This window comes from Harpia harpyja, chromosome 4 (assembly GCF_026419915.1).
Source record: "Harpia harpyja isolate bHarHar1 chromosome 4, bHarHar1 primary haplotype, whole genome shotgun sequence".
Classification (NCBI taxonomy): domain Eukaryota; kingdom Metazoa; phylum Chordata; class Aves; order Accipitriformes; family Accipitridae; genus Harpia; species Harpia harpyja.
Window position 1 is genome coordinate 77,096,307 of NC_068943.1, and position 13,519 is coordinate 77,109,825.

At 41.3% G+C, this 13,519-nt stretch overlaps 1 long non-coding RNA gene across 1 annotated transcript; it reads right to left on the reverse strand.

Moving 5' to 3' along the window:
• Positions 1-5,037: 5,037 nt before the first annotated feature.
• LOC128140663 (uncharacterized) lies at positions 5,038-12,889 on the reverse strand. Its single transcript, XR_008234805.1, has 2 exons — positions 12,830-12,889; positions 5,038-12,394 (listed from the first exon to the last, which is right to left on the reverse strand). It is a non-coding gene; the product is annotated as an uncharacterized LOC128140663 (long non-coding RNA).
• Positions 12,890-13,519: the final 630 nt, after the last annotated feature.

The window sequence follows — 13,519 nt, forward strand, 5'->3', positions numbered from 1 at the left end:
AAGGTAGAAGATCACTAGGTAGGTTTGTGTTCTTGCCTTTAAGAATCCACTGAAAGCATTACTGTTTTATTTGTGCAATTGCATTTGTGCATTTTCATTTTCTGGAAGCAGAACTTACTCTAATAGGTTAGAAATGTATGGACACAAATGGGTTTCAGAGGAAGAAAATAAGTGCTTGTCTTAGGTAACTAGTTTATGTCCTATATTCTATTTAAAGCATGTGAGCTAGCGAATACATAGGCCAGAAGTCCCTTTGGTCTAAACAGGACCTTCTGGATCCTCACACGGGTCCCTTTCGACATAAACTTCCAAGACTGGGGAAGGAGCCTTGTCCTTAATGTCAGTGTGCTGGGCTGAGACCAGCTGGTGGGCACACGTGTACGATGTCTAGCTCAGGCTTGTTCTCTTTGTAAATTCTTGTATTTTCCTGTGCTGTTTCCTTTTGGGCAAAGTACAGATAATTGCTTTCCTCATCATTAATATGGCACTCCTGCGGGCTACCACCTCTTTGGTGTTTGGGAGTTTGGGTTGGGGTTTTTTTGGGGGCGTAGTTTTCTTGTTACAAATGAAGGCCTTTTACAAGACTCTGACATACCTGCTCCCTGACTTAGGCCTATAGTTCATCCACCTTTCCTACCCCTGAAAACTACTTTCAATGACCTTGGCTTGTGTGCCACTTTTTTTCCCCTCTCTTTGGGAGCGTTAATAGCTTAAAGGGAGCCAAAAAAGCCCCTACTTAAGCCAAGGACTCCCTCAACTTTGGTTTTCCCTTACCACCCTCCATACAAAAGCTTTCCACCATGTGTGCCTCTACCACCGCATCACTCTTCAGTGTTTTTCCCCAGCTTGTCTGTACCTTGCTTCCAATTCTTCCTTCTTCAAAGCTTATTCAAGTATCTCATCTCCCTGCTGCTCTTTTCCTCCAACGTTTACCAGCTTGATGCTTTTTCTTCATTCGCTTATTAACCCACTGTCCCCTGTACATGTGTGTATCTAGAAGGAAGTCCCCCTTCCCCTCCCTGCAAATCCACCCACAGAAGAAAGAGGCGAGTCATTATACAGATCTGCAAATATGTCTCACTAAGATCCCACGTAAGTGCTTCAGTTTGCCCAGGCCAGACAAGTCCAGGAAAGTTTGAAATCTCCCCAGTTAAGAGACAAAACTGAGTTTTTTGGATCACTTTTAAGGGGTTTAAGTACTTCAACAATATCTAAAATTCTATCTGTGGCCACAACTGGCAATGTAGGCTTATAGAAAAAAAAAATTAAGAGGGTGAAGATGCAGGTTAAAGGATGAAAGGCTAAACAAAAGTGATGCAATTTTAGTTGTCAAATACTAATTTTTTATTGGACTGTATACAACTTTAGTGTCTTGGGATCTGCTAAGTAAAATGTGTTTCACTTAACCCTTGGGTATCACAGGCAAAGTCACTGAAAATAGCAAAGCCAATATTTGAAGATCATAAACAATAATTTTAGAATAAATGAAATGTAGATGGCTTTATTGGATTTAATTACATATGAAATTGAATACCTTGAAAACAAAGTACAATAAAAACACAAACTTATTTATTAGGCCAATGTTTTATGAAATTCAGATAGGCATATTATAAATATGAAAAACAGAGCCTAGACAGTGAAATACTATTGCGCTTGAAGAGCTAACATTCTGCAATTGCTTCACTAAGTTTTTAAATGATAGCACAAAAGCACATTTTAAGATCTCATGTCCTGGTTCATGAATGTGAAAGAATTTACTGTCCTGCTTGCATGAGTTAGGGCCCTGTCCGCCACAGCTATGTGTGCATCACAGAATAAAAAGGGGTAGAAAGAAGGTAGAGGTGATTAAAGGTCAAAGAGACGACTCTTCTTGACAACACAGTATTAAAAGAATTAATATATCCATATTTCAGTTCTAGTATTTTAATGCAATATAGTCTTCCATCTATAAAAAGCATGTTCCTTAAGTTAGTTTTGAACTACTCATTTGAAAATAAATTCATATTCTAGTATACCTAGCCATAATCTCAGCATCTTCTATGTATTTAATTTAAAAAAAAAAGTCAGTTTAGTTTCCAGAAGACCCCTCAGTCTCATAAAATCTAACCCTCCTAAATAAATGTACTGAAGTTTGCAAAATCATAGCAAAACCAGTTTCTTTTAATTATTTGACTTGTAACTCAAATAATACTTAACTGCACCTTGTATCATACAAAAAAATATGTATCATGTTTATTACTACTGATGTTAAAGGAAACTTGTACAGGACTGAAGCTTTGCCTTTTCTTCATTACTAAAACCACAAATCCAGTTAAGACTTTTTAGACAAGCTTTCATTTTTCAATTAACATGTTTTATTTCAAATTTATTCAGAGCTGAAACAAGAGTTACATTTGCAGCTGAGGAAAGCAAAGATGAAACTTTGTTCTTTCTTTTGTGCTCAGCCATACAATTTATTTTTCTCCTGGCAACAGATTTTAAATCTCTTTGCCTTTTTTTTTTTTCCATGGGAACTGTTTTAGTAAGAGCCAACATTAGAGCTGACAACGCTTTGTGTGGGTTTTTTTTCCTTTTGCCTGGTTTCTGTGTCTGTGTGTGCAGGCATGCATTCATTAACGTAATTCCTCAACATTCAACAAGAGTGCATCATAAACCAGAGGAAAAAAGCCTCATAAATATTTAGATCGTCCATCTACCTACCAAAACTAAAGGGAAAAAGAGTATTTAGTGAGGACTTGGTCTGAGTTAATCTGCATATGAACAGAAGGGGGGTACAAAAGGATGAAAAGGTGGTGGAAACCAGCATACAAACCCCATAGTCTCCGGGGGGCCATTCATCTTGTTCTTGTCAATACAATCTCAGTCTCACTGCTTGGCTGTTTTCTGCGCATGACCTAACAGACAAGCTTTGCAAAGACAATGTTGCAAAGGATGTGCGTGCTGTCTTCCTAGTTTTGTTCTATCGTGTAATTTTTCGAGTAGAAAAGCAAAATACTTCACATTTCGGAAGCTGGAGAAATGCCTCTAAATGCTTCTCTACTTGTTTGTGGTCCACACACTGGCATACAAACTTAAAACATTTACATAAAAGGGCAAGTAGGTTATACGAAAAACAATTTTAGGTAATTTGACAATTAATGAGAGGTAATGAGATCACAATGTAACTTAAAGCATATTATTATCTGCTGTACAGCTACAAAACCATACAATTTGGACCAAGTGCTGTATATATTTATATATAAAACTCTACTATTTCTAACAAACAACTGTCAAAAAGTCCAAAATTGCAGATAAAAAAATAGACCACCAATAAAATTTGGTATTTAACGTATTTTCATAACTGAAGGGAGTCACAGAATCATTTAGGTTGGAAGGGACCTCTCGAGATCATCTAGTCCAACCCCACACATGGAATTCTGCAATTTTTCTTCCATATTTTTATTTTTAAAAATGAGGGAATGTGTAATACATTCAATAATTATTTTTTATTTCATGATCTGAGATCAAACTAATTTTGAAGGATTACATCACACTACATACATACAATGACTTTTGATCTACGACTGCTGTGCTTAGGTACCCTTTTCAGCCAAAAGGGCATAAAGGCCACTAAACGGTAAAGTCTGTAATTAGACACAAATAACAATTTCACCTGTAACAGAATTCTTGATCATAAGCAGCCAAAAGAGCAGTTTTTTGGTTGTTGTGAGGACAAAGTTAGCATGAAATAATGTAACTTACTCAATTCATCAAGCTCCACATCAATCATATGAACTGAATTACAGGAGAATTACATCAATACTATATGCAAAATATATTTGTAATATTTATAATATTCACTCACTACATTGCTCATCTTCTATTTTGTACTTGCGATAACAGAAAAGTCCAAGTATATTTTTTTCAAATTAATCTCTATTTCAGTCTCCTCCTTAAATGAACTCAGCTGTTTTGAGGGGTTTTGGTTGGTTGGTTGGTTTTTGCTTTTTGTTACCAGACCTCCCCAAACCCAAAATAGTGAGCATATCAAAGTAACAGCAGGTACAAGCCTGAGCATGCAAGCTGCTGACTTCCCCCACTAATCACCTGTTGTCAATCTAACATAGAGGACTCCACCTACACTGACAAACTTCTAATGAAGTACCAAGATCTATCTGTAGCCAGAGGGATAATTGCTTTCACTCCTAACCTGTAAGACAGGTGCATACAAACTTCAAAATGGGACAAAAGATCAATTATGCCTCTAGTAATGAAAATCACATGGGTAGCTATAAATAGACTACCTGGAAGGAAAACCAAGGTAGGGATGTATACTTTAACTGACTTGCTCAGGGGAAGACCTTCTGGCATGAAAAACGGCCATCCGATTGGCTATGTCATGACTTTTTAAAAGCAACTAGAAAAATTCTAAGAGATGGGGAAATGCTTTAAGTCAAGCAGTGCCTCCTCTCCACCTCTAACAGAGAAGTGGTTTGCCAGCTTCCCAAATAACAGGGACTTTCCAGACCTTTCTAGGGTGGGAAGAAGGCAGGCTGCCTAATTTGGATTACTTAATACCTGTTTTCATGCTGACCTTCTTTAATCAAAACAGAATTACAAAAATTCAAGGTAACTTTTTTCCTGCCTTGCCTCAAGTAGTGTTTGCTTTATAGTTCCTGCCACAACCTGTTGGTTTTTGAGCATATTGTCAGACCAGACTAAATATTTGTTTGTTAATACATAACAAAACTGTATTATTATGCAAACTGGATAGCGGAGTACACTCTCTGGGAAACTTATTTTTGCATTTCTCTGCTCCTTAAGCTGATAGGGTAACAGTTCTTCAGTCCTATCAGGATTTGGGGTGTGTAGGGGGTATGTGTGTGCTAAAAACAGAGACAACTGTCACACCTGTTCTGTAAAAACAAAAACCTGTAATCAGTGCAATAACCTTTCTTAGTCTGACACATTATGTAAATACCTAAAAGGTGAAGAAAAGCGTCCGTGAAACTTTCAAATATATATTTTTAAACAAATACAATACTGTAAGAGATAATGTTAACATTGCAGTGACCATCTTTATTTATGAATGATACAATACATTTCATAATATAAAGCTGCCTATTAGAGGAAGTGGCCTTAAAAACTTCTGCAAGTTTTCTTGTAAGTTGTAACATGTACACGGAAACTTCTCATGTTCTAAATGAACAGGAATATCCAGACTTATGTGAACTAGATCTGTACAAAACTCATTTGAATCTACAGGAAATGCGTAGGTTGCCCTTCCCTGTATTTCAGTCACAATCAGAGACCAAACACGGAACATTTCAAACTAAGAATAATAATAAAAATTTATTAGAATTTGAGAGATGGCCAACAGTGTAATTTCCAGACACTTCAAATTTAGCTGCACTGATTTTACCACTACTATCTAAATCTGGGTGGTTACTCCATTTTGCTTCTACACTGTAGTGAACTTTTCAGCCTACTCCCTTGCCCCTCTACTCTGTGGTCTATCCAACACAATGACTTGATGAATGTAAAATACTAACACACTTCTGAAAGCCAAAGCTAGGGAACGACCGCATTACCTTCAACAGAGTAATTCAGTTCTTGTCAAAATCCTGAACCCACGCTGTTGTTCAGACTATTCTGAGAGCAAAAGTGGTTAATACAAAAATGTTTCTGCATGCTTACAGTGAGATTCAGCTGACAGTTCAACAGTTCACAGCAGCTGCTCCAGACATCCCAAAGCTGTAAGAGACATCCGCACAGAGCTGGCAGATGTGATACAGGAACTATGAGAGAAAAGTGACCTTCTGGAGATTCAAGTGGAATACCGTAAGGCAAGTGAATTCCACCCTTTATTGTGCTTATAAACTTCTAACAATGAATTACTGTAGTCAAGCAATGAACTAATTTTAAATAATAATCAGATACACTGTTAGCTAAATAAGATCGTGTGATCTTGTACGAAGTGACTGTAGCTCAAAATGAGTCAGATCTCCTAGATTAGCTAACAACCCAGAAATGTTCACCTTTTGGCTTTGAGCCCAAGAGTCATGTTTTACTGATTGTTATGATGTGTCCTTCGAGCTCCAGTGACTGTCAAATAGGGACTTATGATGCACCAGCCTACAAACGCCAACAAAGATGGCATGAGATTTGGGATGCTTCCTGTTTCTATGAGGAAATCCTGAACTCATCCAAATGCTTAAGCAATAATTCTCTGCGCTTTTATAATGGCTTTCATCCAAGCAACTTGGAAGTACTTTACTACAAAGTGTTTCATAGCTTCTGAAGAGTAGAAAACTGTTAAATGGGCTCTGGGGCATATCATAACGACAACGTATGTGGCTGCTATATTCCAGGAAAGACCTCCCACACTCAACATAAAGACTGTGGGTAGGAGGAGCAAATGCAAGACAGTAAGTCATCTGTAAACAAAACAAAGTTCAGGCTTTCTAAAGTGAAAAAGGACCATAAAAAATATTAAGAGATTGAACACTGCTGTTTCCTTTTAGAGAAAAGGGCACAGATAACCATGAACAGACAAAGCAGAGAGCAAGCTTCTGCACACACTATAGCAGGGAAGCACAATGGTCTTTTCGTGGGTAATCAACAACCACTGTAGCACTGCTCTCCGTCCTTTGCTTTGGATGAACACTGTTGAGCAATTCTCTCATCTCCAGAAGCTTTTAAGATTCATATTGCTTCGTCCCTTTCTTTTCTCATAGCTTTTTAACTCCAGATACTTCCCTTCACCATTAAATACATTTGAAAAAAGGATTTGTATTTAATAAAGACTTGGAATACATAAAGTATTTGGGGGGGGGAGATTTCTAGTCAAAGTAAGATTCTGGATTTTTCAGAGTTAGTAATTACATTTTATTAGAAGGCTCAGCCAGTACAAATGTTTCTTGCTCTTTACCAGAAGGTTTTAAAAAATGCAAAGTTTTCTTATAATTTGTTTAGATGTTTTCTGTCCACTTAAATATAAGCTCCTTGGGCAAGAACTGCTGCTTTTTGAGTACTGAACATTAAGAAGCATAAGCAACACACCCCTAGCAATCCCTCAGCGTAAGTCAATATAAGTATACATTCATATTTCAGATATGTTAAAAGTTAAATTAATGTATCAATTACATTTCAAGCTGTACTTGGTTTCAGTAGTAATGAGAAGAATGGTTAATTTAAATCTATCCACAAAGTTAAGGCTGAAAACATTTCATTTGTATTCAACATTAACCGATACAGTATGGTGCACCTGAAAAACAGAACTTACCAGTTTCTTTAGCTGTCAGCTGTTTGCCACTGTGGTTGCCAAAATAAATCTGCAAGTGTCCCTGACATGAACTTTGTCTCTCTTTTTTTTTTTAATCCTATAGTGAAGGTGTAAGCACTTCTCACTACGGTGAAAAATAAAAATACTTCTGATTATGTATCTTACACAGAAATATGTCTTTCAACATTGTATTTTTAGTTACATGCAGCAAATAAAAAAGCTGCTGAGGGCACTACTGTAGTTGAGATAACTGCATCAATTAAAATGTGGAATGTTATCCTGGATAGTTTTAAGGTTAGATATCTAGTACAAATGGGATAGAAGGTAAAAAAACATGTATGTCTGAAATAATGGCTAAGATCTCTTAATATTCTTAACTTCCAGATATCCTAATATTGTAGTCTTTTAAACTAGAATGTGTGTTAGCTGGACTCCAATGACAGATACTGTATTTAGCAATGGTCGATTCAACGTCTCCACAGAGTTAGACAGCACTTATGGTAATACACACTCGCTGCTACTCCCACTTCTGCAACGCGTGGCGCAGGCTGGCTTACACAGGGTTACTGTAGAGGAATTCTCTGAAAGGGACAGGCCAGAAGCCATCTGAAACCCTCCCCTATGCAAGTCTGGAGCTGTATAGCTAAGGTAGTAATTTTGTGACTGTACAGATGGGAAATGTAGCATCTAGCACGCTAACTGAAGCTATAGGACTGTGCATAGGATTAGAAACACTGGAAACGTGCACGGCATATTTCAAGAGACTGTTTGGCTGCTTTTAGTGAGCAAGAAAGAATATGGATTACTCATGATCCAACAGTAAAATGCACAAAACCAATGCAAGTGTTTATAAATTACAAGATGTAGGGAAGTTTATGAGCTTGGAGGTAAAACGTACCTTCAAAATACAGGATTCAAGTATGTTCTGTGATTAATTTGTTTTATTCCCCCCAGCTTTTAAATTTAAGTGCTGTTATGAACAAGATGATGAAGTGGGTAAAATTTTATGTTTACAATGTAGTACCTCGGTTTAGTTTTCTCTAATTGCTGGTATTTTTTTTTCTTTTCTATGCTTTCTCAGATTGCTTTTCTTTCCCTCCTTCTCACCGTTTTCTGCCTTTCTCAGCAACACTGTAATAAAACTGGCATACCTGAGACTTTATTTTCATCTCCTACTGAAGAGTGTGAAAGCAAACCAATTTAAACTTTGTTTTTAATGCACAGAGATTTCTCGGGAGCCTAGCAGAACTACCACCCTCTCTAGACAGACACACCTTTTCTTGTTGCTAGAATGCTCTTGGAGCAAAGCCCACATAGTAGTACATAAAGAAACAGCATGTATAGACATGACATACTCATGGAAATTATCTCCTTTAAAATACAATCTACTAGGCGATTAATCTATGGCAATCTTGAATATTGATGTAATATATTCTGCTATATATTGGTTTACATCTTTTCTGTGCATAACCATGAGTATTTGGTAGTTAGATAAGGTGAAGCCTAACACAGAGATACCCATGCCTTCCCTAACTACTGAGAGTTAAACAAAATGCTTAAAATTTTATGAAGCAGAATTCAGGCCCCTCCATCCTATCTGTGTAACAGTATCCTATCACAGTAACTTAAGGTATATGGAATACATACCTTACCAAGAAAACTGCCAGGTACAAGACTTAGGTCAAAGATGGAAAATGCCTTTTTGTTTGACTTAGCATTTTCTTTTCTCCCCAACGTAATGGCTGCATAATTAATACACAACCACAGGAACAGTGAGAATGCAGCTCTTCCTACTCTAGTGTAAGTGAATGAATCACAAAGATATCTCTTCCTCTGGCTCCTTCATTCCAACCTGCGGAATGGCCAGTTCTAACAGGAGCGATACTGTGGGTTACCATACCCTTCTTCACAGTTGTTGTACAGCTTGAAGTACCTTAAGTATAAAAGATACAAATCTGAACCCTTCCAGACTAAGGTGTGCTTACAACCTGTACATTCCACTTCTTCAGCCATCACTTAGCATCAGTAGTGGACAAATTTAGGCATTAGCTCTTCCAAGATTAGACACAGCACTCAGAAACATCCCTTTTTAGACTACGAACACTACGCCATCTGCTTATTACTTTGAATGATGCACTACTATGGCTTCTGTTTGAAAAGTTACCTGTTGGTTTGGCTTAATGTCAAAGGAAATACGTTTTTGTCGTCAGATGCATCACAGAATTTCAGTATATTTGGTTCTTGAGATTTTTAGTCTGGCTGTAGACCTTATTCTGTTTGTGTGTTAATCACCTTGCAGAGATGAATGAATTTCAGATGTCCATCTGGCAGTGGCTACATCTGACTGCTGCATTACAGTTATGGCAGCTACAATCCTGTACGCCATGAATGATTCAATACTGAATCACACACACAGTATTTTTTTTCCTCGAGTGACTGTAACGGGTAAGTGAAGAATTGCTTCTTTCCCTACAGAAGAGTAGTATAGCACATTGATACCTTCCTGTTACAGACAGGGTTGCAGAAGGCTGATGACATCCAACTGTATATGCCTATGATTTGGTCAACAGAGATGTAACAGCCAACACTTTACCTAAAAGAGTATGTTTCCCAGTAGCCATCAGCTCTGCTATTTCCTAAGGTACTATCAGCTATGAACATTATAGCAGTAATTGAATTTGCTTTTTATGATCATTGCAGGCCTTTACTGTAATACACAGAGGCTGCTGCTGGCATTATCATAATTTTTCTTACTTCAAGATTAGATTAATGCAATAAAACTTCACCTTAAAAGAGGAGCTGTTGGAGAATACTACAGGTTGCGTGATACAAGAAGGGCTACCTAGATGAAAACACAAGAGTTAAAAATAGGGACTTCTGCTTGCGTCCAGAGAGAAGTTAAGGCATTGAGTAGTTACCTAAAGAACCCTGCATGACCACAGGACCTGGTTACCTTGAAACAAACCAACCAACCTCCCTCTCCCTCCTCCCTCCCCCATCAATACCACACAACTTCTCCCCCTTACCCACAGGACCTGTTTACCCAGCCTGTATCCATCCTCTCCCACTTCTTCCCCCATGGGAAAGCTGCAAAGTTCAATACAGTGCACGAGTACTTCTAGTGCCTCTGTAGATCAGGCCACAGACACACCAGTCTTGATGGGAGCTATATCTTCTCACAGCTCTTTAATCAGAACTAATTCAACTTTCATCTCCCAGGCACTCTCAAAATACCCTTTCCTGGGATGTGGAAGTGTAGGAAGGTAAAGGCAGAGAGAAGAACATAAGGTGTGCTGAGAGGGGCTTTTAGGTAGCTTTCTTGTTTTTATTGTATACTTGATGAAAAAAGGTATTGTGCTGATTTGCTTATTTAAAACTAATGGTGAGTTATCTACATTTTGTTAAAGCATTCAGCTTTTCCAAGGGCATTTTTCCATTGATTTAAATTCAGAGTCTTGAAGTATTTACGGAAAAATCAAGGATGAGAATTTTTCTGAAGTAATTTATGCCTAATGCATGGGCAGCTTCACCACATAGCTTTGCCTCAATTTCTGTACTGTTCAGACAGAAAAAATAATTCAGATTAACACAGAGCAAACTAGAGCTTGAATTTTGCATTGCACTGCGTGATTCCTCAATAACTGCTGATGTGCAGCATGTTATTCTCCAGTAAGTGCAAAATAGCTCTGGATAAGCTATATTGTGCCTATTAGCAGGTAAGACAACTGATAGCTACTGCACAACAACTTGTGCTGGTATTTCTTACCTTGTACTGCCTGCTCATATTCAAGAACTGGAAGCACTTTATGTGCAGGAAGCAATAATGAAGTGGTATGGGAACAGCTGCACCAAATCTGCTGAAAAAAAGTCTCCATGTGCTATTTTTTACTGTGATAATCAGCAGTCCAGAACAATTATTCTAACATTATCTAAGTTCACCTCATTTTAAGATGAAAGCCTGATGGCTGATGGATGCCCTTAATCAAATCAAAGGCTTTGACAGCAAGTTTTCTCAGGGTTAAAAAGAGCCTTCACTCACTGGTTAAAAACCAGCAAATAAAGAGCTAAAAAATGCATCGTCTTTCAGACTGATCTACGATAAATAAAAGGATGGCAAATTTGTTAAGCATATAAGGTTGTGTTTTAGCTTGTCACAATTTTAAAACAAGGTTAGAAACAAGCAAACACAATCTTGTTACTAAATAGAAACTGTATTGTTTCATCACAGCCATACTGCAGTGTGCTTTGGGCATGCTACTGATGGACTGAGAACCTACACTTAAAAAAAATGGCTTGTAGCATTGCTACTCTTTCTTTGGTAATGAAGCTAGTATTTTCATGCTGAATAAACGTTTTTAAAAGGATGGAAGCAGTAAAGCTGACTTATTTTACATAAGCCATTATTTTCTACATAATGTAAACAAACCCCTGAAATGAAATAAAAATTCTCATGTCCGAACAATGAGTTCTACATGTCTAAAGGGGAAAAATACAATAAACGCTGGAAGGAATGCAGTAATCCAAGGCATTTTTGCTATTATGAGAACTACGCTTTCTCTACTTCTTAGTCAATGGACATCTTTCAGGAAAAGTAGAATAACAGGGCTTGACCATACCCAATAAAATTGTTCACCTGTCAAGGCGACAACGTGTCTGTGCTTCTTTTTGGTTTTGGAAGCACTGTTCACTGTGATTAACCTAGTATTTAAAGTTTCTTCCAATACCATGCAGTATGTATAAAAATACATTCGAATTTTTACAGAACTTAAAGCAACAGCTAGACTTCATACCTAGTCCTATTAAAAATGACTGTTTTCGGCGAACTAACCGAAACATGAAGCGATTTTTATCTACCTTTATAACATAAGCTCTACCAAGCCAATGAAAACTGCATCAAAGCCTTCTGACCACCTCCTAAGTATCAAAAATCAAGTCAGAACCCCAGTCGCTGCCTGGGGAAGGAGGAATACGTACAAGCAACCCCGTCGCGCTGCTTTGCCTCTGCGGCTGCAGTGGATGGAGCACGTTAATTTTGGTTCTGGCTGCCGGGTGGGTACTGCCGCTCCCATCGCGTCTCCCATCCAAACCCGTCAGACAAGACCGCGGCCGATGCCAAAACACGGCGCTGCCCTGTCAGCAAAAAAAGGGCGTCTAACTGCCCGCCGCCGAGGCTCGGGCGGGGAGGCCAGCGCCGCCACCGGGACCGGGACCACGGCCTGGGCTGCCCGCCGGCCGCCCCAGCTGGGGCACGGCGCTCCGCAGCGCCGGCCGCAGGCGGGGGCCGCCGTCGCGATGGATCCGAGGTCGGCCGTGCGTACGGCCGGGCCGCCGCCGCCGGCGTTTCCCCTCCGCCCCCCCGGCCCGCTCCGCGCCCCTCCCGAGGCCGGAGGCGGCCGTTACACCGCTCCCGCGGCACGCGGGCTCGCGCCGCCCGGCCGACTCGGCGGAGAGAGGGTGGAGGGGGAGAGCAGCTCCCACCGGGCCGGTTACGGCTCGCTACCATGGCGCTCTCCCGGTCCCCCAGCCCCGCGCCGCGCTTTCCTCCTGCCCCCGCCGCCCCTTCACCGATTAGAAATCGCTCCTCGCGCCGCTCCGCCACCCGCACCGCCCACCGCCCGCGGGCGCATGCGCAGCGCAACTCAACCGCCACCGCCCCTTCCCTCCTCCTCCTCCCCCCCCCTACCCCCCCCCCCCACTTCAGCTACCCCCCGTCTGCCGCGCGAGACCGCGGCCGCGCGGAGCGGCGGCGGCCTCGGAAACGGCGGGCGCACGCGCGCCTTCGGTGGGGCTCTCCCCGCCCCCGAGGGAGCACGTGACCCGGCCCCGCCTCCCGCGCGGAATAGGTGAAGGAACACGACTTTGTTTAGAAGAGTTCCGTGCGCGCGCGTGTTTCCGCGGGGCGGGGGAGGCGCGCGGGAGGCGCACGCGACGCGGCGCGCCTGCGCCGCCTGTCCACGCGCAGACGCTGGGAGGGGGCGTGGTCGGGAGAGTGTGTGTGGGGGGGGAGATAAACCCCCTCCGGCCCGGCGGCGTCCCCCCCACGCCCCCCCCGCCGCCGCCCCCGCCCCGGGCCCCCGGAGCGGAAAGGGAACGACAGCTGGCTCCGCCAAGCGGCGCTGCCGCCGAGTAACGGGCGCCCCACCCCTCGGCCCGCCCCCCGGCATGTCCCCACCCCCGCGGGCCCTGCCCCCTCCCCTCCTGCCGCCGCTGCTGCTGCTGCTGCTGCCAGCGCAGCCTGAACTGAAGCGAACTCCG